Source organism: Nerophis lumbriciformis, linkage group LG22 (genome assembly GCF_033978685.3).
Source record: "Nerophis lumbriciformis linkage group LG22, RoL_Nlum_v2.1, whole genome shotgun sequence".
In the NCBI taxonomy this organism is placed as follows: domain Eukaryota; kingdom Metazoa; phylum Chordata; class Actinopteri; order Syngnathiformes; family Syngnathidae; genus Nerophis; species Nerophis lumbriciformis.
The window spans coordinates 37,314,104-37,341,046 of NC_084569.2; the positions used below are offsets into that span (position 1 = coordinate 37,314,104).

Below are 26,943 nucleotides of genomic sequence, written 5' to 3' on the forward strand. Positions count from 1 at the left end.
ATTTTCGACACACGGACACGACAGAGAAAACAGCTTTCGTCATCATTGTTCAAATATCGTGACGTCTGTCGAGACGCTTATCTCCATTCGGTGCCACACGCCCACACCGTAAAAATGCAGAGGCAAAAATTTCCACATCAACACCGTATGAAAAAATTAGTGATTTTTTTAGTTGTGATTTCCTTCTCTGCATGAAAGTTTAAAAGTAGCATATATTAATGCAGTATGAAGAAGAATGTTTTAATGTAGACATGCAAGCCTTGAAAGAACATTTTGAAAATCAAGACTACATTTCCTGCAAATGGGTGCATTTCTACCCTATATTTTAACTTTAGATTTATTCTCATATCAAACTCTTTTGGCTGTCTTTTTGACACTTACATCAGGCGCCCCCCTCCACACCCCGGATTATAAATAATGTAAATAATTCAATGTGATTATCTTGTGTGATGATAGTATATATCTGATAGTATATATCTGTATCAAGAATCAATTTAAGTGGACCCCGACTTAAACAAGTTGAAAAACTTATTGGGGTGTTACCATTTAGTGGTCAATTGTACGGATATGTACTTCACTGTGCAACCTACTAATAAAAGTCTCAATCAATCAATCAAAACCCACAGAATCATCATACTGATGTGATTATATGCATCAAGTGTTCATTCAAGGCTGAGGCAAAATATCGAGATATATATCGTGTATCGCAATATGGCCTTAAAATATCGCAATATTAAAAAAAGGCCATATCGCCCAGCCCTAGTTCAATGATGCCATTTCTGTTTGTCATGTATAATTTTGTCTATTTTGTGTTTATCCTTGAATAAACAGGTCAGTTTCTTGTTACCAACCATTGTGTATTATTCAAACTCCCCTAATTCAGCTGGCTAGTTGTGATCAAGAGTACCGTATTTTCCGCACTATTAGCCGCACCTAAAAACCACAAATTTACTCAAAAGCTGACAGTGCGGCTTATAACCCGGTGCGCTTTATATATGGATTAATATTAAGATTCATTTTCATAAAGTTTCGGTCTCGCAACTACGGTAAACAGCCGCCATCTTTTTTCCCCGTAGAAGAGGAAGTGCTTCTTCTTCTACGCAAGCAACCGCCAAGGTAAGCACCCGCCCCCATAGAACAGGAAGCGCTTCTTCTTCTACTGTAAGCAACCACCCGCCCGCGTAGAAGAAGAAGAAGCGCGCGGATATTACGTTTCATTTCCTTTGTGTGTTTACATCTGTAAAGACCACAAAATGGCTCCTACTAAGCGACAGGGATCCGGTTCATGAAAAGACGCAATCTCTCCATCCGCACACGGACTACTATTTCACAGCAACTGCCTAAAGACTTTCAAGAAAAGCTGGCTACTTTCCGTGCATATTGTAAAAACAAGATAGCTGAAAAAAAGATCCGGCCAGAGAACATTATCAACATGGACGAGGTTCCACTGACTTTTGATATTCCTGTGAACCGCACTGTGGATACAACGGGAGCACGTACGGTGAATATTCGCACCACAGGGAATGAGAAGTCATCCTTCACTGTGGTTCTAGCTTGCCATGCTAATGGCCAGAAACTTCCACCCATGGTGATATTCAAAAGGAAGACCTTGCCAAAAGAGACCTTTCCAGCCGGCGTCATCATAAAAGCTAACTCGAAGGGATGGATGGATGAAGAAAATATGAGCGAGTGGTTAAGGTAAGTTTACGCGAAGAGGCCGGGTGGCTTTTTTCACGCAGCTCCGTCCATGTTGATATACGACTCCATGCGCGCCCACATCACGCTGGTTTTTAATATATTATTAAAGTTTGACTGACCTATCCGACTGTTTTTTTGACATTCCTTTAGCGCAGTTAGATGCGGCTTATAACACGGGGCGGCTTATAGGTGGACAAAGTTTTGAAATATGCCGTTCATTGAAGGCGCGGCTTTTAACCCAGGGCGGCTTATGGTGCGGAAAATACGGTACTAAAACCCTTTTCAACATGATTCTGACAACTAAGTAGGCTAAATAACTTTAAACTTTAATACATGCTCGGATAGGCCAGTATCGGTCAGTATCGGTATCGGATCAGAAATGCAAAAACAATATCGGTATCGGATCGGAAGTGCAAAAACCTGGATCGGGACATCCCTACTTCAAAATAGTAGTCGGTGGAAATTAAACCACCCAGACGGTGCAAAGGGCCGCGGCCTGCAATATGAATGACTGAAGCATCATCTCTCACAGATGTCAAAGCATATTTGTGGTTATTTATTGGTGATGCACGTCAGAGGTTATGACCGATCTGTAAATAACCCGTGTTGGTTCAAAAATGTGTGTCTGATGTCTGCCAATTCAAAGTAATACTACCTTTTATCCCTACCAAACTAGCAGACCTTCATGGAGCTTCAAGGACAGCATATAAAGTAGCTAATAAAAAGTAGTAGTAAAAGTGCACCCCCTTTCATTTCAGCAACCATTTTTATTACAGTGCATCTTCTCAAAGGACACGACTGTATCAATGGAACTTGGTTATCATTTAGTTTGGGTTGTGCTTGTGAGGGTAAAGATTTACTGTACTTGTTTCATTCATCCAGTCATGGATTGGGGTCGCGGGTGAGCTGGAGTTGGACACCCAAGACGAGGAATGAAAAAGAGTTTGAGTGGAATTGCACTTATTATTTTGCCTATCGTTCACAATCATTATGAGAGACATGACGATGGATGTTTTGCTTTTTTTGCAGTCTAAATATTAAATAAATGCGATCAAAATGGAGCATATACAAACCCCGTTTCCATATGAGTTGGGAAATTGTGTTAGATGTAAATATAAACGGAATACAATGATTTGCATTTTCAACCCATATTCAGTTGAATATGCTACAAAGACAACATATTTGATGTTCAAACTGATAAACTTTTCTCTTTTTTTTGCAAATAATCATTAACTTTAGAATTTGATGCCAGCAACACGTGACAAAGAAGTTGGGAAAGGTGGCAATAAATACTGATAAAGTTGAGGAATGCTCATCAAACACTTATTTGGAACATCCCACAGGTGAACAGGCAAATTGGGAACAGGTGGGTGCCATGATTGGGTATAAAAGTAGATTCCATGAAATGCTCAGTCATTCACAAACAAGGATGGGGCGAGGGTCACCGCTTTGTCAACAAATGCGTGAGCAAATTGTTGAACAGTTTAAGAAAAACCTTTCTCAACCAGCTATTGCAAGGAATTTAGGGATTTCACCATCTACGGTCCGTAATATCATCAAAGGGTTCAGAGAATCTGGAGAAATCACTGCACGTAAGCAGCTAAGCCCGTGACCTTCCATCCCTCAGGCTGTACTGCATCAACAAGTGACATCAGTGTGTAAAGGATATCACCACATGGGCTCAGGAACACTTCAGAAACCCACTGTCAGTAACTACAGTTGGTCGCTACATCTGTAAGTGCAAGTTAAAACTCTCCTATGCAAGGCGAAAACCGTTTATCAACAACACCCAGAAACGCCGTCGGCTTCGCTGGGCCTGAGCTCATCTAAGATGGACTGATACAAAGTGGAAAAGTGTTCTATGGTCTGACGAGTCCACATTTCAAATTGTTTTTGGAAACTGTGGACGTCATGTCCTCCGGACCAAAGAGGAAAAGAACCATCCGGATTGTCATAGGCGCAAAGTTGAAAAGCCAGCATGTGTGATGGTATGGGGGTGTATTAGTGGCCAAGACATGGGTAACTTACACATCTGTGAAGGCGCCATTAATGCTGAAAGGTACATACAGGTTTTGGAGCAACATATGTTGCCATCCAAGCAACGTTACCATGGACGCCCCTGCTTATTTCAGCAAGACAATGCCAAGCCACGTGGCTTCATAGTAAAAGAGTGCGGGTACTAGACTGGCCTGCCTGTAGTCCAGACCTGTCTCCCATTGAAAATGTGTGAAGCCTAAAATAGCACAACGGAGACCCCCGGACTGTTGAACAACTTAAGCTGTACATCAAGCAAGAATGGGAAAGAATTCCACCTGAGAAGCTCAAAAAATGTGTCTCTTCAGTTCCCAAACGTTTACTGAGTGTTGTTAAAAGGAAAGGCCATGTAACACAGTGGTGAACATGCCCTTTCCCAACTACTTTGGCACATGTTGCAGCCATGAAATTCTAAGTTAATTATTATTTGCAAAAAAAAAATAAAGTTTATGAGTTTGAACATCAAATATCTTGTCTTTGTAGTGCATTCAATTGAATATGGGTTGAAAAGGATTTGCAAATCATTGTATTCCGTTTATATTTACATCTAACACAATTTCCCAACTCATATGGAAACGGGGTTTGTATATGTTGACCGCATGAACCCTGGCAATGGACCCTGTGTGTATATGTATGTTATTGTTATGCTTAGCATTCATGGCTGCCTGCTGTTGCACTGATCAGCCTAGTGGTGGCTCACATCCATCACACACACAGCTATTTCTATTTTTGGGCAGAATTATTATAGTGTTCCCAATGTTAAAAGGATAAAGCCATTGTTTACAAATTTGGTAAATAAATAACCAAAAAATGTATACTTTGCTGTTTTCTTACTGTACCGAAAATGAACCGAACCGTGACCTCTAAACCGCGAACCGAAATGTTTGTGTACCGTTATAACCTGCAGTGAGTGAATTCGTCCAAAAGATGGAACAATAGCACAAACAATAAAACCCCTATTCAGTGTATTTACTTGTTTTTAGTAAAACTTCTTATATTATGGCCGTCAGTGGGAAAAAAAATCCATAAATTAGGTGAACCGTTTTATAAGCTGCAGGGTTCAAAGTGTAGGGAAAATGTAGCGGCTTAAAGTCCGGAATGTATGGTAATAAATGGCTGTCCAATTAAAGACAAAGACAAAAACAAAGTGCATAAAATGTTTCAGATAAGGAAGGAGCCTATCTCAGCTGCATTCGGGCGGAAGGCGGCGTACACCCTGGACAAGTCGCCCCCTCATCGCAGGGCCAACACAAACAGACAGACAACATTCACACTCACATTCACACACTAGGGCCAGCTACTGCCATTAAAAGCCAGGTCCGCTTCGCAAATTGAGCAAATTACTCTTGTCTTTGACGTCTTTAGGGTTAAACACCCGCTGGGTTTTTTTCTCTTCCTGTTGCTGCCAGTCACCGATTGCACTGACTCATGCAATGTTTGTTTCCCTTTGGAAAAACACGGCCGATGACGTCCCCGACTATTATTGACAAATTAATTTGTGGGCAAATACGTTCTGTCAATTTTTCTGTCATTAAAGGGGGGTCCTATACCCCACCTTCACCTCAGGTTAAAGCACACTTTTTGGAATCGTTCACAATCATTATGAGTGACAAGAACACATATTGCTTTTTTTTTTTTTATTATTTTTAAAGATGTAGCCTTCAAAGACCTCTAAATAATACTTCAAAACCCTCCATTAATGTTTTATATGCACACTGCAAGTCTATATATAATGTAGTAACAGACACAATCATAATAATATGTAATATGTACAGTATTTACCCTATTTTGGTCATTTTAAGCAATACCGGAACTTATTTCCTCCGCGTATTTATCTATTTGTGTTTCCATGGCAACGCACCTCCAACTTCTGGCAACATATGTGTGTTCCTACTTCCGGAACCAAATACGAGTGTGTTCTAATTAGGGCTACAACAACTAATCGCTAAATCCCATGAAATCTTATACGTCTAGTCCAGGGGTGCTCATTACGTCGATCGCGATCTACCGGTCGATCTCGGAGGGTGTGTCAGTCGATCACCAGCCAGCCATTAAAAAAATAGTCCTAAAAATGAGCGATCATAAATCTTCACTATGACGTCACTTTCGTCACTTGATTGACATTCACGGCACCCGAGGGTCTTCTGAGATGACGCTGGCTGCTGCCAGCTCATTAAAATTACCGACTGGAAGGCGAGAAACACTTTATTTCAACAGACTCTGGCGCCGTACCTGTTGTCAAAACTCCAAAGACCGACTGCACAGTTGCGCTAAAAAAATAAGAGTCTCAGAAAGCTGGCGTGCACAAGCTAGCAAGCTACGAAGTTTGCCGACAATGTATTTCTTGTAAAGTGTATACAAAGGAGTACGGAAGCTGGACAAATAAGATGCCAAAAACCAACCACTTTCATGTGGTATTGGACAGAAAGGAGGACTTTTTTCTCCTCCATTCAAAAATGCGGACGTTTTTAGCACCACTGTCTGATTCCAATCAATGCAAGTCATCAGAATCAGGTAATACACCAACTTATATTCTTGTCTTCATGAAAGAAAGGAATCTATATGTGTTAAACATGCCTGTATTATCTTTAAACACCTTAACTTGTTAACAATATTAACTATATGTGTTAAACATGCTTGCATTATCTTTAAACACCTTTAACTTATTAACAATATTAACTATATGTGTTAAACATGCTTGTATGATCATTAAACACCTTTAACTTGTTAACAATATTAACTATATGTGTTAAACATGCTTGTATTATCTTTAAACACCTTTAACTTACTAATAATATTAACTATATGTATTAAACATACTTGCATTATCTTTAAACACCTTTAACTTGTTAACAATATTAACTATATGTATTAAACATACTTGTATTATCATTAAACACCTTTAATTTATTAACAATATTAACTGTGTTAAACATGATTGCATTATCATTAAACACCTTTAATTTATTAACAATATTAACTATACGTGTTAAACATGCTTGTATTATCATTAAACATCTTTAACTTATTAACAAAAACATATATTTCATAAATAAGTAAATATAAATTATATATATGAATGAGGTAGATCCCCACGACTTGATCAATTGAAAAGTAGCTCGCCTGCAGAAAAAGTGTGAGCACCCCTGGTCTAGTCTCTTACGTGAATGAGATAAATAATATTATTTGATATTTTACGCTAATGTGTTAACAATTTCACACATAAGTCGCTCCTGAGTATAAGTCGCACCCCCGGCCAAACTATGGAAATCGATTAAAATCGATTATAAAAATAGTTGCCGATTAATTTAGTCATCGATTCGTTGGATCTATGCTATGCGCAGAGGCAATTTTTTTGTTTTAATATTTTTATTTTTTTTATAAACTGCAACATGTACAAACAGCTGAGAAACAATAATCAAAATAAGTATGGTGACAGTATGCTGTTTTTTTTCCAATAAAATACTGGAAAGGATAGAAATGTAGTTTGTCTCTTTTATCCGATTATTAATCGATTAATCGACAGATTAATCGATTATCAAATTAATCGTTAGTTGCAGCCCTAGTTCTAATCATGGCAGACTTGGTAACCGACAACGAAGACAACTATTTTTTGGACAAATGAGGATTAGCAAATGTATCTTTTTGAAGCTGAATATACGGAGGATGAACTGCTTGTTATAGAAGCGAGCACCAAAAAAGTGTGAGACGTTAGAGCGGACGGGAGTCGAGAGAGTGAGGTCGGTGTGACTTGACGTGTAAAATTGGAACTTTGAACCAAGCTATGCCAACATAAATGCCGTGCTTACCCAAAATCAACTGGAAAAAAAACTTCCCCTGCCAGCTGGACCAAACAGACAACTGTCCATCATGTAAGTTACTGTAATATCAATCATGATACACTACTGTTGAGTGAGCTGTGTACAAACACAACGTGAAATGTGGGCTAATACTGTACAGATACTGTAATATGATTGTTAATGTTTTTTTAGTCAGTACAGATTGGTGTCCTATCGCATTGTGTTGTGCATTACAAACTCAAAAGCCATTCAGCTGCTGACGCAGTAGCTATCTTCCACCTAACACCATAGCATGGCGTTTCAAGGCGATGTGTTACTACGTTAGAAAAAGAGTTCCTCATTGTTCGCGCTTACAATAAGAATGTCGCTACAGTTTGCTTATTATACAGGTTAAGGAACGTAAATGAAGTATTGTTGGCGGTTTTTGGATGAATTTTAAAGTGATTTAGATGTAAAATGGATTGATTTGATCCCTTTAACTCCTTTGCAAACCGCCAAGAACAAACCAATTGCTACAACGTAGAATGCAAATTGTCTCTCATAAGGGAAGCAAATGACAGACTAAATTCCCAAAAAGGGCAGTTCCCCTTTAAGGCTGACAGCCATGCCAACAAATCTTCAAAGAAGCATCAGTGTCAGAACACGTAATTAAGAATGTAGCCGTATTCATAAACATCACAAACTTGAATGACCAGAAAGACAGTTTGATTAAAGTCGATTTGGTAAAAGTCATGATCATACTTGCCAACCTTGAGACTTCCGGGGGGGGGGGGGATTATGAGGGGGAGGAGTATATTTACAGCTAGAATTCACCAAGTCAAGTATTTCATATATATATATATATATATATATATATATATATATATATATATATATATATAAGAAATACTTGACTTTCAGTGATTTCTAGCTATATATTATATATATATATATATATATATATATATATATATATATATAAAAATAAGAGAAATACTTGAATTTCAGTGTTCATTTATTTACACATATACACACACATAACACTCATCTACTCATTGTTGAGTTAAGGGTTGAATTGTCCATCCTTGTTCTATTCTCTGTCACTAATTTTCTAACCATGCTGAACACCCTCTCTGATGATGCATTCTGCTTCGTCTCCTTGTTGTGTGCGCAGTTGTGCACTGCACTCTCTAAAAGCCGTAGATGTTATTGTCACATATGCATGTACAGTAGATGGCAGTATTGTCCTGTTCAAGAGTGTCACAACATTGCTGTTTACGGCAGACGAACTGCTTTACGGCAGACGAAAACGTGACCGCTGTTGTTGTGTGTTGTTACCGCTCTGGGAGGACGTTAATGAAACTGCCTAACAATAAACCCACATAAGAAACCAAGAACTCGCCCTCCATCATTCTACAGTTATAACGTCATTGGGCAGGCACGCTGTTTATATTGTGGGAAAGCGGACGTGAAAACAGGCTGTCGACACGTCACTCAGGTCCGCCTAAATTTCGGGAGATTTTCGGGAGAAAATTTGTCCCGGGAGGTTTTCAGGAGAGGCGCTGAATTTCAGGAGTCTTCCGGAAAATCCGGGAGGGTTGGCAAGTATGGTCATGATCCATAAATATTCTACTTTTTTTTTTCTTTTTTTCCAAAAGGTCAGGAAAAAGCTAGAAAAGAAAAATATGAAAATTAAAATATCACAATATATTTCACCACACTAAAAGAGCTACAGGTATCGGTCGTGTTCTACGAGAGACAACAATCAATACACTATATGTCTGCTGTGGAGCCTGTCTGCAAAATATACATCAACATTAGGGGTGTATAAAAAAATGTAATTTCGAATTAATTGTGATTCTTATTTCTAACGATTCTTAATCGATTAAAAATAAAATCATATATATGTATATATATATATATATATGTATATTTTTATTTTTATTTTTTTTATTTTTTTTTATAAATTGTATTTATTTATTCATCAGGCAAATCATATTGTTGATGAAGATGCCCATATCTGCTGTACATATCTACTTTAGAATAGAGAAGTGTGTAATACTTCTATTGTTACCTTATTTGTATTTGACTTTATTAAATGTTTGGGTAGAATTTTATTTAAAAAAACAGTTTTGTTTTAAATAATACAAAAAATGTATCAGATTTGTTTATCTATTATATGGAGGAATGTAGTTATATAGAACTGGCACCCAATGTTATTGAAAAAGTATTGATTTTGAATCGAGAATCGATTCTGAATCGAATCATTACCTCCATAATTGAATCGAATCGGAATTGTGGGGTGCCCAAAGATATACAGCCCTACTAAACATATCTATGTGTAACTTTCTGGACATACAGTACAGGCCAAAAGTTTGGACGCACCTTCTCATTCAATGCGTTTTCTTTATTTTAATGACTATTTACATTGTAGATTATCACTGAAGGCATCAAAACCATGAATGAACACATGTGGAGTTATGTACTTAACGAAAAAAAAGGTGAAATAACTGAAAACATATTTTATATTCGAGTTTCTTCTGATTACTTTTTCGCACACTCTTGGCATTCTCTCGATGAGCTTCAAGGGGTAGTCACCTGAAATGGTTTTCACGTCACAGGTGTGCTTGAAGCTCATGGAGAGAATGCCAAGAGTGTGCAAAGGGTGGCTATTTTGAAGAAACTAGAATATAAAACATGTTTTCACCTTTTTTTGTTAAGTACATAACTCCACATGTGTTCATTTATAGTTTTGATGTGACAATCTACAATGTAAATAGTCATGAAAATAAAGAAAACACATTGAATGAGAAGGTGTGTCCAAACTTTTGGCCTGTAGTGTATTTATAAAAACAACTGTGTTTTTTACAACTTTTATCAAGCTGGAGGAAATTAAAAATAGGTTATTAATGCCAGTCATTTTTGGCTCAAAACGTTTAAACATCTGCTACGAATCTGAAGATGGGAAATTTAACCTTTCGGTAGAGGGACCCCAAAACATCCTCATTAACTGCTTCAATGGATGAACAAAGTTTGGGAAGAAGCCCAGAAAAACCTCAATTTAACTGGAGATCTGAGTCAGATTACCATCTGACAATCTTTCTGAGAACTTTTGAAACAGATTTCTGCTTTCGATACCGTCGATCATAATATTTTATTAGAGCGTATCAAAACACGTATTGGTATGTCAGACTTAGCCTTGTCGTGGTTTAACTCTTATCTTACTGACAGGATGCAATGCGTCTCCCATAATAATGTGACCTCGGACTATGTTAAGGTAACGTGCGGAGTTCCTCAGGGTTCGGTTCTTGGCCCTGCACTCTTTAGTATTTACATGCTGCCGCTAGGCGACATCATACGCAAATACGGTGTTAGCTTTCATTGCTATGCTGATGACACCCAACTCTACATGCCCCTAAAGCTGACCAACACGCCGGATTGTAGTCAGCTGGAGGCGTGTCTTAATGAAATTAAACAATGGATGTCCGCTAACTTCTTGCAACTCAACGCCAAGAAAACGGAAATGCTGATTATCGGTCCTGCTAAACACCGACATTTATTTAATAATACCACCTTAACATTTGACAACTAAACAATTACACAAGGCGAATCAGTAAAGAATCTGGGTATTATTTTCGACCCAACTCTCTCCTTTGAGTCACACATTAAGAGTGTTACTAAAACGGCCTTCTTTCATCTCCGTAATATCGCTAAAATTCGTTCTATTTTATCCACTAGCGACGCTGAGATCATTATTCATGCGTTCGTTACGTCTCGTCTCGACTACTGTAACGTATTATTTTCTGGTCTCCCTATGTCTAGCATTAAAAGACTACAATTGGTACAAAATGCGGCTGCTAGACTTTTGACAAGAACAAGAAAGTTTGATCATATTACGCCTATACTGGCTCACCTGCACTGGCTTCCTGTGCACTTAAGATGTGACTTTAAGGTTTTACTACTTACGTATAAAATACTACACGGTCTAGCTCCGTCCTATCTTGTCGATTGCATTGTACCATATGTCCCGGCAAGAAATCTGCGTTCAAAGAACTCCGGCTTATTAGTGATTCCCAGAGCCCAAAAAAAGTCTGCGGGCTATAGAGCGTTTTCTATTGGGGCTCCAGTACTATGGAATGCCCTCCCGGTAACAGTTAGAGATGCTACCTCAGTAGAAGCATTTAAGTCCCATCTTAAAACTCATTTGTATACTCTAGCCTTTAAATAGCCCCCCTGTTAGACCAGTTGATCTGCCGTTTCTTTTCTTTTCTTTTCTCCTCTGCTCCCCTTTTCCTTGTGGGGGGGGGGGGGGGGGGGGGGGGGCACAGGTCCGGTGGCCATGGATGAAGTGCTGGCTGTCCAGAGTCGGGACCCAGGGTGGACCGCTCGCCTGTGCATCGGCTGGGAACATCTCTGCGCTGCTGACCCGTCTCCGCTCGGGATGGTGTCCTGCTGGCCCCACTATGGACTGGACTCTTACTATTATGTTGGATCCACTATGGACTGGACTCTCACAATATTATGTCAGACCCACTCGACATCCATTGCTTTCGGTCTCTCCTAGAGGGGGGGGGGTTACCCACATATGCGGTCCTCTCCAAGGTTTCTCATAGTCATTCACATCGACGTCCCACTGGGGTGAGTTTTTCCTTGCCCTTATGTGGGCTTTGTACCGAGGATGTCGTTGTGGCTTGTGCAGCCCTTTGAGACACTTGTGATTTAGGGCTATATAAATAAACATTGATTGATTGATTGATTGATTTCTATCTTAAAGGCCTACTGAAATGCGATTTTCTTATTTAAACGGGGATAGCAGGTCCATTCTATGTGTCATACTTGATCATTGCGCGATATTGCCATATTTTTGCTGAAAGGGTTTAGTAGAGAACATCGACGATAAAGTTCGCAACTTTTGGTCGCTGATAAAAAAGCCTTGCCTGTACCGGTAGTAGCAGACGAGTAGCGTGACGTCACAGGTTGTGGAGCTCCTCACATCTGCACATTGTTTACAATCATGGCCACCAGCAGCGAGAGCGATTCGGACCGAGAAAGCGACGATTTCCCCGTTAATTTTAGCGAGGATGAAAGATTTGTGGATGAGGAAAGTGAGAGTGAAGGACTAGAGGGCAGTGGGAGCGATTCAGATAGGAGAGATGCTGTGAGAGGCGGGTGGGACCTGATATTCAGCTGGGAATGACTAAAACAGTAAATAAACACAAGACATATATATACTCTATTAGCCACAACACAACCAGGCTTATATTTAATATGCCACAAATTAATCCCGCATAACAAACACCTCCCCCCTCCCGTCCATATAACCCGCCAATACAACTCAAACACCTGCACAACACACTCAATCCCACAGCCCAAAGTACCGTTCACCTCCCCAAAGTTCATACAGCACATATATTTCCCCAAAGTCCACAAAGTTACGTACGTGACATGCACATAGCGGCACGCACGTACGGGCAAGCGATCAAATGTTTGGAAGCGTACTCACGGTACCGCGTCTGCGCATACCCAACTCAAAGTCCTCCTGGTAAGAGTCTCTGTTGTCCCAGTTCTCCACAGGCCAATGGTAAAGCTTGACTGTCATCTTTCGGGAATGTAAACAATGAAACACCGGCTGTGTTTGTGTTGCTGCAGTCGGCCGCAATACACCGCTTCCCACCTACAGCTTTCTTCTTTGCTGTCTCCATTGTTCATTGAACAAATTGCAAAAGATTCACCAACACAGATGTCCAGAATACTGTGGAATTTTGCGATGAAAACAGACGACGTCACGCGCAGGCGTCATCATACGTTTTCAGCAGGATATTTCGCACGAAATTTAAAATTGCACTTTAGTAAGCTAACCCGGCCGTATTGGCATGTGTTGCAATGTTAAGATTTCATCATTGATATATAAACTATCAGACTGCGTGGTCGGTAGTAGTGGCTTTCAGTAGGCCTTTAAAGGGGAACATTATCACCAGACCTATGTAAGCGTCAATATATACCTTGATGTTGCAGAAAAAAGACCATATATTTTTTTAACCGATTTCCGAACTCTAAATGGGTGAATTTTGGCGAATTAAACGCCTTTCTATTATTCGCTCTCGGAGCGATGACGTCACGTTGTGACGTCACATCGGGAAGCAATCCGCCATTTTCTCACTTTCGTCGGTGTGTTGTCGGAGGGTGTAACAACACAAACAGGGACGGATTCAAGTTGCACCAGTGGCCCAAAGATGCAAAAGTGGCAAGAAATTGGACGAAATTTGTTCAAAATACGAGGGTGTGGGGAAAGCCGACGAAATGGTCAGTCGTTTGTTCCGCACACTTTACCGAAGAAAGCTATGCTACGACAGAGATGGCAAAAATGAACCGAAGATGATCATGAGAAGAATATCGACCCTAGCTCCCCTGGCCTGCTGACATCAACTCCAAAACTGGACAGATCAGCTTTCAGGAAAAGAGAGCGGATGAGGGTATGTCTACAGAATATATTAATTGATGAAAACTTTATTCATTACTCGCGGTTTTACGTAAATTATTATACATAAACTGTGTTTACCAATAATTTAGCTTAAAAACATTTATTTTTTTCAATCATTCGAGTACATTCGGGTAGTCTTGTGTAATGCAGTATTTTGTGTCTATTTAGGTATGGTTAACCTGAGTGCTGAAATCGTGGAAAAATATATGTTCTTAGCGCGCCTGAAATGGGCTGTCTGCACTCTCAAAGTGCATGTTGTTGCCAAATGTATTTCATATGCTGTAAACCTAGTTCATAGTTGTTAGTTTCCATCCATCCATCCATCCATCTTCTTCCGCTTATCCGAGGTCGGGTCGCGGGGGCAGCAGCCTAAGCAGGGAAGCCCAGACTTCCCTCTCCCCAGCCACTTCGTCCAGCTCCTCCCGGGGGACCCCGAGGCGTTCCCAGGCCAGCCGGGAGACATAGTCTTCCCAACGTGTCCTGGGTCTTCCCCGCGGCCTCCTACCGGTCGGACGTGCCCTAAACACCTCCCTAGGGAGGCGTTCGGGTGGCATCCTGACCAGATGCCCGAACCACCTCATCTGGCTCCTCTCCATGTGGAGGAGCAGCGGCTTTACTTTGAGCTCCCCCCGGATGGCAGAGCTTCTCACCCTATCTCTAAGGGAGAGCCCCGCCACCCGGCGGAGGAAACTCATTTCGGCCGCTTGTACCCGTGATCTTGTTCTTTCGGTCATAACCCAAAGCTCATGACCATAGGTGAGGATGGGAACGTAGATCGACCGGTAAATTGAGAGCTTTGCCTTCCGGCTCAGCTCCTTCTTCACCACAACGGATCGATACAGCGTCTGCATTACTGAAGACGCCGCACCGATCCGCCTGTCGATCTCACGATCCACTCTTCCCTCACTCGTGAACAAGACTCCGAGGTACTTGAACTCCTCCACTTGGGGCAAAATCTCCTCCCTAGTTGTTAGTTTCTTTTAATGCCAAACAAACACATACCAATCGTTGGTTAGAAGGCGATCGCCGAATTCGTCCTCGCTTTCTCCCGTGTCGCTGGCTGTCGTGTCGTTTTCGTCGGTTTCGCTTGCATACGGTTCAAACCGATATGGCTCAATAGCTTCAGTTTCTTCTTCAATTTAGTTTTCGCTACCTGCCTCCACACTACAACCATCCGTTTCAATACATTCGTAATCTGTTGAATCGCTTAAGCCGCTGAAATCCGAGTCTGAATCCGAGCTAATGTCGCTATTCCTTGCTGTTCTTTCCGCCATGTTTGTTTGTGTTGGCTTCACTATGTGACGTCACAGGGAAATGGACGGGTGTATATAACGATGGTTAAAATCAGGCACTTTGAAGCTTTTTTTTTAGGGATTTTGCGTGATGGGTAAAATTTTGAAAAAAACTTCGAAAAATAAAATAAGCCACTTGGAACTGATTTTTAATGGTTTTAACCCTTCTGAAATTGTGATAATGTTCCCCTTTAACCTTTCGGTAGAGGGACTCCAAAACATCCTCATTAACAAAACTGCTTCAATGGATGAACAAAGTTTGGCAAGAAGCCCAGAAACACCTCAATTTAACTGGAGATCTGAGTCAGATTACCATCTGACAATCTTTCTGAGAACTTTTGAAACAGATTTCTATCTTAATGTGTGGGCTTTGGCCTCAGAAAATCTCCATGTGGTACCCGGCTTTAGTGAGCACTTCTGCTTTGTGGAGATAATCCTTCCATCTCACAGATATCAAGATGCTGATTATGCAGTGGGATTATTGCACAGGTGTGCCTGAGGCTGGAAACCTAAAAGTTATTCGTAGAAATATCAGTTAACATGACATTTTTCTGCAAGTATGTGATACAGGTTTGTTGTGAGTTCACTTTATTTTGGTTGTATGCCTAAAAATAAGTTGTTTGGGGCATACTGTCAAAAGTACTCTCTGCTGCATGGATGTATAATCCGAAAAAACATTTCATGGAAGATAAACAGCCCACTTCAGACTTGAAGTGGAATAGAGGATGATTTGATTATGTAACCCAAACAGCTTCTGTTCGAAAAACCATTTGAAACACCAAGTGCAAAACATTTTCCATAGTCTTTCAATGTCTTCAGCTAATTCAGTGATATTAAACCAAAGAAAAAGTCTTCTGCCGCTGAGCGTTCTCAACAATTCTTATTGCCAATCTCCTGACACTTTAGCTGAGTGAATATAAAATGGGAATTGATACGATTTTTCTAAACGAGCTGTTTGAGATTTGCCAACGATTGTGACGTAGTTTGCTGTTGTACGTCAGCAGATATCGCCACACGTAGTCGAACCTCGGATTCAGGAGGAACAGTGTGGTTTTCGTCCTGGTCGTGGAACTGTGGACCAGCTCTATACTCTCGACAGGGTCCTTGAGGGTGCATGGGAGTTTGCCCAACCAGTATACATGTGCTTTGTGGACTTGGAGAAGGCATTCGACCGTGTCCCTCGGGAAGTCCTGTGGGGAGTGCTCAGAGAGTATCGGACTGTCTGATTGTGGCGGCCCGCTCCCTGTATGATCAGTGTCAGAGCTTGGTCCGCATTGGCGGCAGTAAGTCGGACACGTTTCCAGTGAGGGTTGGACTCCGCCAAGGCTGCCCTTTGTCACCCATTCTGTTCATAACTTTTATGGACAGAATTTCTAGGCGCAGTCAAGGCGTTGAGGGGATCCGGTTTGGTGGCTGCAGGATTAGGTCTCTGCTTTTTGCAGATGATGTGGTCCTGATGTCTTCATCTGGCCAGGATCTTCAGCTCTCACTGGATCGGTTCGCAGCCGAGTGAGAAGCAACTGGGATGAGAATCAGCACCTCCAAGTCTGAGTCCATGGTTCTCGCCCGGAAAAGGGTGGAGTGCTATCTCCGGGTTGCGGAGGCGACCCTGCCCCAAGTGGAGGAGTTCAAGTACCTCGGAGTCTTGTTCACGAGTGAGGGAAGAGTGGATGGTGAGATCGACAGGCGGATCGGTGCGGCGTCTTCAGTAATGCGGACGCTGTATCGATCCGTTGTGGTGAAGAAGGAGCTGAGCCGGAAGGCAAAGCTCTCAATTTACCGGTCGATCTACGTTCCCATCCTCACCTATGGTCATGAGCTTTGGGTTATGACCGAAAGGACAAGATCACGGGTACAAGCAGCCAAAATTGGTTTCTTCCGCCGGGTGACGGGTCTTTCCCTTAGAGATAGGGTGAGAAGCTCTGTCATCCGGGGGGAGCTCAAAGTAAAGCCGCTGCTCCTCCACATGGAGAGGAGCCAGATGAGGTGGTTTGGGCATCTGGTCAGGATGCCACCCAAACGCCTCCCTAGGGAGGTGTTTAGGGCACGTCCAACCGGTAGGAGGCCACGGGGAAGACCCAGGACACGTTGGGAAGACTATGTCTCCCGGCTGGCCTGGGAACGCCTCGGGATCCCCCGGGAAGAGCTGGACGAAGTGGCTGGGGAGAGGAAAGTCTGGGCTTCCCTGCTTAGGCTGCTGCCCCCGGGACCCAACCTCGGATAAGCGGAAGAAGATGGCTGGATGGATGGATGGATCACAGACTACGTTTACACTGCAGGCCAAAGTGGCCCAAATCTGATTTTTTTTCAAGATCTGTTTTTTCTAACTGGGTGCAGTTGGGTGTTCCAACAGGACAATGACCCCAAACATGTGGATGTTCTCCCGAAATGTGTTTGTCATTCTTGTTTGGTGTGGGTTCACAGTGTGGCGCATATTAGTAAGAGTGTTATAGTTGTTTATACGGCCACCGTCAGTGTGATCTGTATGGCTGTTGAACAAGTATGCCTTGTTGTCACTTAGTGTGTGAGCATACGCCGCATACAAAATGTGACTGGGCCGGCACGCTGTTTCTTAGGTGAAAAAGCGGACGCGACGATAGGTTGTAGAGGACGCAAAATGCAGTGCCATCGCGGCACGCCCTCAATTTTGTTGTCCGGGTGAAAATCGGGAGAATGTTTGCCCCGGGAGAGGCAGTGAAATCCGGAAGTCTCCCGGAAAAATCGGGAGGGTTGGCAAGAATGCAGCAGAGCCGCATCAGAGTGGTCAAAGAGCCGGAGCCGCGGGTTGCCGACCCCTGTCCTACAGAAACCATATTAACACACACAAAAAAAAATAATTTCCCCCTCAACTTTTTCTATTTTTCATACATTTTTGAAAAAGCTCCAGAGAGCCACGAGGGCGGCGCTAAAGAGCCACGCGGGTTGCCGACCCCTGGTATACAGGTAGTTGAAGACTTACGGTCATTAGAAAAGATGAGTGCACATCATAATGGCAGCTACACTTTCCATCTTAAACATCTAAAAAAAATATATTTGGGAATGTCCGGTGGGCCAGATTGAAAAGCTTAAAAGGGACGCATGTGGCCCCCGGGCCTTCATTTGCCCCCGGGCCTTCATTTGCCCAGGTGTGATATACAGTGTGGCACATATTAGTAAGAGCCCGGAAGAGTTAGGGATGCATGGGATTCTGGGTATTTGTTCTGTTGTGTTTATGTTGTGTTACGGTGTGGATGTTCTCCCGAAATGTGTTTGTCATTCTTGTTTGGTGTGGGTTCATATTAGTAAGAGTGTTATAGTTGTTTATACGGCCACCGTCAGTGTGATCTGTATGGCTGTTGAACACGTATGGCTTGCTGTCACTTAGTGTGTGAGCATACGCCGCATACAAAATGTGACTGGGCCGGCACGCTGTTTCTTAGGTGAAAAAGCGGACGCGACGATAGGTTGTAGAGGACGCAAAATGCAGTGCCATCACGCAGGCCCGGCCCTAACCAATCTGGCGCCCTAGGCAAGATTTTAGGTGGCGCCCCCGCCCCACATCGGCAGTGAAGTGTATATACTCACAAGAAACCGAATAGCTTTGTCTTTGACCTTTTTTTTTTACTTACAACTATACCTAATATATAAAGGGGTGGAAAAGTGACTATTACCTGCAGAGCAAACATTAGCTAACCAGAAGGCAATAACAATGTAAACAAAAAACACCTGCTTAAAAGATCTAATACAAATGTCCCTGAGGAATGTAAGGTGGGAGTACTGTAATTACCTAACGTTACATTATTATTTTCCATAACAATTTAGCCCCCTCCACAAAATTAACCCGACGTTAAAACAGAACTAGCTATTTATTGATTAGCAATTGCCGAATCATGTAACATTAGCTTAATGCTAAAAAGCCAGGTTACTATCACATTCTGTAACAGACAAATAATTTCATGTAGGCTAACGTTACCTACCTGCTACCTCTTGTCTTTTTCTCGTTTCTCCTCCTCTTCTTTTCTCTTTTTTCTTCCATGGGCACCTGACAGTTTTGGCCGTTTTGACATCTTGTGTTGATTTTTTGATGTGGTGACGTCCAAAAAGAGTCATGATACGGGAAGGGAGGGGGGAGGAGGGGGCGTAATGTTGTAACAAATAATATTTCTATTAAATAGGCTTTACTTTGCATTTTAATTAACGTGGGATTATTTTTTGTATTTAGAAATAATAGTACAAACTTTTTTTTTTTTTTTTTTTTTCTCCAACATTTGTGGCACTGGCGTGGACGGCGCCCTTAGCATTTGCCTATACGGCCTATGCCACGGGCCGGCCCTGCCATCACGGCACGCCCCCTCAATTTTGTTGTCCGGGTGAAAATCGGAGAATGTTTGCCCCGGGAGAGGCAGTAAAATCCGGAAGTCTCCCGGAAAAATCGGGAGGGTTGGCAAGAATGCAGCTGAGCCGCGGCAAAGAGCCGCATGCGGCTCCGGAGCCGCGGGTTGCCGACCCCTGTCCTACAGAAACCATATTAACACAAAAAAAAAAAAAAAAAATCCCCCTCAACTTTTTCTATTTTTCATACATTTTTGAAAAAGCTCCAGAGAGCCACGAGGGCGGCGCTAAAGAGCCACATTCGGCTCTAGAGCCACGCGGGTTGCCGACCCCTGGTATAGTTGAAGACTTACGGTCATTAGAAAAGATGAGTGCACATCATAATGGCAGCTACACTTTCCATCTTAAACATCTAAAAAAAAAATATTTGGGATTGTCCGGCGGGCCAGATTGAAAAGCTTAAAAGGGCCGCATGTGGCCCCCGGGCCTTCATTTGCCCCCGGGCCTTCATTTGCCCAGGTGTGATATACAGTGTGGCACATATTAGTAAGAGCCCGGAAGAGTTAGGGATGCATGGGATTCTGGGTATTTGTTCTGTTGTGTTTATGTTGTGTTACGGTGTGGATGTTCTCCCGAAATGTGTTTGTCATTCTTGTTTGGTGTGGGTTCATATTAGTAAGAGTGTTATAGTTGTTTATACGGCCACCGTCAGTGTGATCTGTATGGCTGTTGAACAAGTATGCCTTGCTGTCACTTAGTGTGTGAGCAGACGCCGCATACAAAATGTGACTGGGCCGGCACGCTGTTTCTTAGGTGAAAAAGCGGACGCGACGACAGGTTGTAGAGGACGCAAAATGCAGTGCCATCGCGGCACGCCCTCAATTTTGTTGTCCGGGTGAAAATCGGAGAATGTTTGCCCTGGGAGAGGCAGTGAAATCCGGAAGTCTCCCGGAAAAATCGGGAGGGTTGGCAAGAATGCAGCTGAGCCGCATCAGAGTGGTCAAAGAGCCGGAGCCGCGGGTTGCCGACCCCTGTCCTACAGAAACCATATTAACACACACAAAAAAAAAAAAATTTCCCCCTCAACTTTTTCTATTTTTCATACATTTTTGAAAAAGCTCCAGAGAGCCACGAGGGCGGCGCTAAAGAGCCACGCGGGTTGCCGACCCCTGGTATAGTTGAAGACTCTTTTTCAGAAACAGAAGGGGGAGGAGGTGAGGGTGGATTAGAAAAGATGAGTGCACATCATAATGGCACCTACACTTTCCATCTTAAACATCTAAAAAAAAAATATTTGGGAATGTCCGGCGGGTCAGATTGAAAAGCTTAAAAGGGACGCATGTGGCCCCCGGGCCTTCATTTGCCCCCGGGCCTTCATTTGCCCAGGTGTGATATACAGTGTGGCACATATTAGTAAGAGCCCGGAAGAGTTAGGGATGCATGGGATTCTGGGTATTTGTTCTGTTGTGTTTATGTTGTGTTACGGTGTGGATGTTCTCCCGAAATGTGTTTGTCATTCTTGTTTGGTGTGGGTTCATATTAGTAAGAGTGTTATAGTTGTTTATACGGCCACCGTCAGTGTGATCTGTATGGCTGTTGAACAAGTATGACTTGCTGTCACTTAGTGTGTGAGCATACGCCGCATACAAAATGTGACTGGGCCGGCACGCTGTTTCTTAGGTGAAAAAGCGGACGCGACGATAGGTTGTAGAGGACGCAAAATGCAGTGCCATCGCGAACAATTTTGTTGTCCGGGTGAAAATCGGAGAATGTTTGCCCCGGGAGAGGCAGTGAAATCCGGAAGTCTCCCGGAAAAATCGGGAGGGTTGGCAAGAATGCAGCAGAGCCGCATCAGAGTGGTCAACGAGCCGGAGCCGCGGGTTGCCGACCCCTGTCCTACAGAAACCATATTAACACACACAAAAAAAAAAAATTCCCCCTCAACTTTTTCTATTTTTCATACATTTTTGAAAAAGCTCCAGAGAGCCACGAGGGCGGCGCTAAAGAGCCACGCGGGTTGCCGACCCCTGGTATAGTTGAAGACTTACGGTCATTAGAAAAGATGAGTGCACATCATAATGGCAGCTACACTTTCCAAAAAAATATTTGGGAATGTCCGGCGGGCCAGATTGAAAAGCTTAAAAGGGCCAAATGTGGCCCCCGGGCCTTCATTTGCCCAGGTGTGATATACAGGACGAATAAGTGCACGTCACGTGATCACACGTCCTTCTTATTCCACCATCACAGACACAAGGACACATTGTGTGGGAGTTCAATCCCACTGGTGACAATCCCATTTGTCCTCAAGGGTTGTCTCCTTCTCCCACCACAGTTGCATTTCAGCACATCGTCAGCAAACATGTGTTGGCAATAATCGTCGCAGGAACCCACGCAAGAAGAAAGCAGGCGCCGGTCACGCCAATTAGCAACGTGTCGAAGTTTCGATACCCGATTCACCGACGCAGCAGACGGTGCACGATGACCGCAGACGGAGTTCTCGCAGGTGGAAACGACACGGGGGTTGGGAGGGTGGAGGGTGGAGGGTGTCGGGTACTGTACCGTGTGGCGGCGTCGTGTCGTCCTCAACTTCAGTCCCTCGCACTAAAATCCACAGTGGGTGTGCTGAGCGCAGGTGCGGATCCACGCCAGGCGTGTGCGGCTGTCGGTGCCCTTTTTGCGGAGATCCTCTCGCCTGTCGGCGCGGTGCACAGCCAGCAGCCAAGCGAACCGGGAGGGTTGAGGGTTGAGGGAGGACGGCGGCGGCACCGCCACTGGCTCGTCATTGGAGGATGTGGGAAAGAGAGGAGGTGTCACTCTGATGCTTTTTTATCCTCCCTTGCCCAGGTTTTTTTTTTTTTTTTTTTTTTTGCCGCCATTTTCGGCGTTTTATTTTGTTGTAATGTTCTGCTGAGATTAGATTTTATTTATTTTTATTTTTATATGAACTTGAACACAAATAAATAAATTAATTTAAAAAACCTGTTTTGATGCTGAATTTAAAAAAATACATTAGCGTTTTCAAAATAAAATAAGTGCACTAAAAATATTTAGAAGACACGTTATTTTCAAGACAAGTCATCTTTTTTCTTTTTTCTTTTTGCCTTTTTATTAGTGTTTGATGAGAACCTACATTTTCTGGGAAGCGCTACAGGTGCATTAAAACCAAAACAAACAGGCTAAAGAACAGCTTCTTCCCCAGGGCCATAACCATCCTGAACGGACTGCCCCATTGTCCCTCATAACTGCCTTCTCTTTGGTGCAATAACCCATTCCACCAACCACCCTGTTTTTGTTTTGTTTTTTCATGTATATATTCATTTCACACCATATTCATTGCACTTCTACATTTTTTATATTTCTATATATTTGCACATTGTTTTTCTAGCATGCACACATCGCACTGTATGGAATGGCCTCAATCTCGTTACCTTGCGCAATGACAATAAAGCTGATTCTGATTCTGATTCTGATTCTGATTTAAATTAATGTTTTCAAATAATACAAAACTTTATTTATTTTTTCTTTTCTTTTTTGTAAATTGTCTTCCCGCTTTTTATGGAGATAAATTAGGGCCAAAAGTGTTGTACTTGAAAAAAAATATCAAATTAGATAAAATAGAAAAATCTTCTTTTGGTGCTGAATTTTGAAAAAAAATACATTAGCGTTTTCAAAATAAAATAAGCGCACTAAAAATATTTAGAAGACACGTTATTTTCAAGACAAGCCATCTTTTTTTTTTTTCCTTTTTATTAGTGTTTGATGAGAACCTACATTTAAATTAATGTTTTCAAATAATTCAAAACTTTTTTATTTATTTTTTCTTTTCTTTTTTGTAAATTGTCTTCCCGCTTTTTATGGAGATAAATTAGGGCCAAAAGTGTTGTACTTGAAAAAAAATATCAAATTAGATAAAATAGAAAAATCTTCTTTTGGTGCTGAATTTTGAAAAAATACATTAGCGTTTTCAAAATAAAATAAGTGCACTAAAAATATTTAGAAGACACGTTATTTTCAAGACAAGTAATCTTTTTTTTTTTTTTTTGCCTTTTTGTTTGTGTTTGATGAGAACCTACATTTAAATTAATGTTTTCAAATAATTCAAAACGTTTTTATTTATTTTTTCTTTTCTTTTTTGTAAATTGTCTTCCCGCTTTTTATGGAGATAAATTAGGGCCAAAAGTGTTGTACTTGAAAAAAAAAATCAAATTAGATAAAATAGAAAAATCTTCTTTTGGTGCTGAATTTTGAAAAAAAATACATTAGCGTTTTCAAAATAAAATAAGTGCACTAAAAATATTTAGAAGACACGTTATTTTCAAGACAAGCCATCTTTTCTTTTTTTTTGCCTTTTTATTTGTGTTTGATGAGAACCTACCTTTAAATTAATGTTTTTAAATAATTCAAAACTTTTTTATTTATTTTTTCTTTTCTTTTTTGTAAATTGTCTTCCCGCTTTTTATGGAGATAAATTAGGGCCAAAAGTGTTGTACTTGAAAAAATATATCAAATTAGATAAAATAGAAAAATCTTCTTTTGGTGCTGAATTTTGAAAAAAAATACATTAGCGTTTTCAAAATAAAATAAGTGCACTAAAAATATTTAGAAGACACATTATTTTCAAGACAAGTCATCTTTTTTTTTTTTCCCCCCTTTCATTTGTGTTTGATGAGAACCTACCTTTAAATTAATGTTTTTAAATAATTCAAAACTTTTTTATTTATTTTTTCTTTTCTTTTTTGTAAATTGTCTTCCCGCTTTTTATGGAGATAAATTAGGGCCAAAAGTGTTGTACTTGAAAAAAAATATCAAATTAGATAAAACAGAAAAATCTTTTGGTGCTGAATTTTGAAAAAATACATTAGCGTTTTCAAAATAAAATAAGTGCACTAAAAATATTTAGAAGACACGTTATTTTCAAGACAAGCCATCTTTTTTTTTTTTTTGCCTTTTTATTTGTGTTTGTTGAGAACCTACCTTTAAATTAATGTTTTCAAATAATTCAAAACATTTTTATTTCTTTTTTCTTTTTTTTTTTGTAAATTGTCTTCCCGCTTTTTATGGAGATAAATTAGGGCCGAAAGTGTTGTACTTGAAAAAAAATATCAAATTAGATAAAATAGAAAAATCTTCTTTTGGTGCTGAATTTTGAAAAAAATACATTAGCGTTTTCAAAATAAAATAAGTGCACTAAAAATATTTAGAAGACACATTATTTTCAAGACAAGCCATCTTTTTTTTTTTTTTCCCCTTTTATTTGTGTTTGATGAGAACCTACCTTTAAATTAATGTTTTTAAATAATTCAAAACTTTTTTATTTATTTTTTCTTTTCTTTTTTGTAAATTGTCTTCCCGCTTTTTATGGAGATAAATTAGGGCCAAAAGTGTTGTACTTGAAAAAAAATATCAAATTAGATAAAATAGAAAAATCTTCTTTTGGTGCTGAATTTTGAAAAAAATACATTAGCGTTTTCAAATTAAAATAAGTGCACTAAAAATATTTAGAAGACACATTATTTTCAAGACAAGCCATCTTTTTTTTTTTTTTCCCCTTTTATTTGTGTTTGATGAGAACCTACCTTTAAATTAATGTTTTTAAATAATTCAAAACTTTTTTATTTATTTTTTCTTTTCTTTTTTGTAAATTGTCTTCCCGCTTTTTATGGAGATAAATTAGGGCCAAAAGTGTTGTACTTGAAAAAAAATATCAAATTAGATAAAATAGAAAAATCTTCTTTTGGTGCTGAATTTTGAAAAAAAATACATTAGCGTTTTCAAAATAAAATAAGTGCACTGAAAATATTTAGAAGACACGTTATTTTCAAGACAAGCCATCTTTTCTTTTTTTTTGCCTTTTTATTTGTGTTTGATGAGAACCTACCTTTAAATTAATGTTTTTAAATAATTCAAAACTTTTTTATTTATTTTTTCTTTTCTTTTTTGTAAATTGTCTTCCCGCTTTTTATGGAGATAAATTAGGGCCAAAAGTGTTGTACTTGAAAAAATATATCAAATTAGATAAAATAGAAAAATCTTCTTTTGGTGCTGAATTTTGAAAAAAAATACATTAGCGTTTTCAAAATAAAATAAGTGCACTAAAAATATTTAGAAGACACGTTATTTTCAAGACAAGCCATCTTTTTTTTTTTTTTTTGCCTTTTTATTTGTGTTTGTTGAGAACCTACATTTAAATTAATGTTTTCAAATAATACAAAACTTTATTTATTTTTTCTTTTATTTTTTGTAAATTGTCTTCCCGCTTTTTATGGAGATAAATTAGGGCCAAAAGTGTTGTACTTGAAAAAAAATATTAAATTAGATAAAATAGAAAAATCTTCTTTTGGTGCTGAATTTTGAAAAAAATACATTAGCGTTTTCAAAATAAAATAAGTGCACTAAAAATATTTAGAAGACACATTATTTTCAAGACAAGTCATCTTCTTTTTTTTTTTTCCCCCCTTTTATTTGTGTTTGATGAGAACCTACCTTTAAATTAATGTTTTCAAATAATTAAAAACTTTTTTATTTATTTTTTCTTTTCTTTTTTGTAAATTATCTTCCCGCTTTTTATGGAGATAAATTAGGGCCAAAAGTGTTGTACTTGAAAAAAAATATCAAATTAGATAAAATAGAAAAATCTTCTTTTGGTGCTGAATTTTGAAAAAAAATACATTAGCGTTTTCAAAATAAAATAAGTGCACTAAAAATATTTAGAAGACACATTATTTTCAAGACAAGCCATCTTTTTTTTTTTTCCTTTTTATTAGTGTTTGATGAGAACCTACCTTTAAATTAATGTTTTCAAATAATTCAAAACTTTTTTATTTATTTTTTCTTTTCTTTTTTGTAAATTGTCTTCCCGCTTTTTATGGAGATAAATTAGGGCCAAAAGTGTTGTACTTGAAAAAAATATCAAATTAGATAAAATAGAAAAATCTTCTTTTGGTGCTGAATTTTGAAAAAAAAATACATTAGCGTTTTCAAAATAAAATAAGTGCACTAAAAATATTTAGAAGACACATTATTTTCAAGACAAGCCATCTTTTTTTTTTTTTTTGCCTTTTTATTTGTGTTTGATGAGAACCTACATTTAAATTAATGTTTTCAAATAATTCAAAACTTTATTTATTTTTTCTTTTCTTTTTTGTAAATTGTCCTCCCGCTTTTTATGGAGATAAATTAGGGCCAAAAGTGTTGTACTTGAAAAAAAATATCAAATTAGATAAAATAGAAAAATCTTCTTTTGGTGCTGAATTTTGAAAAAAAATACATTAGCGTTTTCAAAATAAAATAAGTGCACTAAAAATATTTAGAAGACACGTTATTTTCAAGACAAGCCATCTTTTTTTTT

The 26,943-nt window shown here is 39.8% G+C and overlaps 1 protein-coding gene across 3 annotated transcripts in view; it reads right to left on the minus strand.

Annotated features, from left to right (window-relative positions):
* LOC133615305 (junction plakoglobin-like) overlaps nucleotides 1–22,364 on the minus strand; it is a 327,845-nt gene extending 305,481 nt beyond the window's left edge. For all 3 annotated transcript variants that reach the window (XM_061973808.2, XM_061973810.2, XM_061973806.2), the window contains exon 1: nucleotides 22,155–22,364. The gene's annotated coding sequence lies outside the window, so the exon portion shown is untranslated. The remainder of the gene's footprint in view (nucleotides 1–22,154) is intronic.
* Between the last annotated feature and the right edge of the window lie 4,579 nt (nucleotides 22,365–26,943).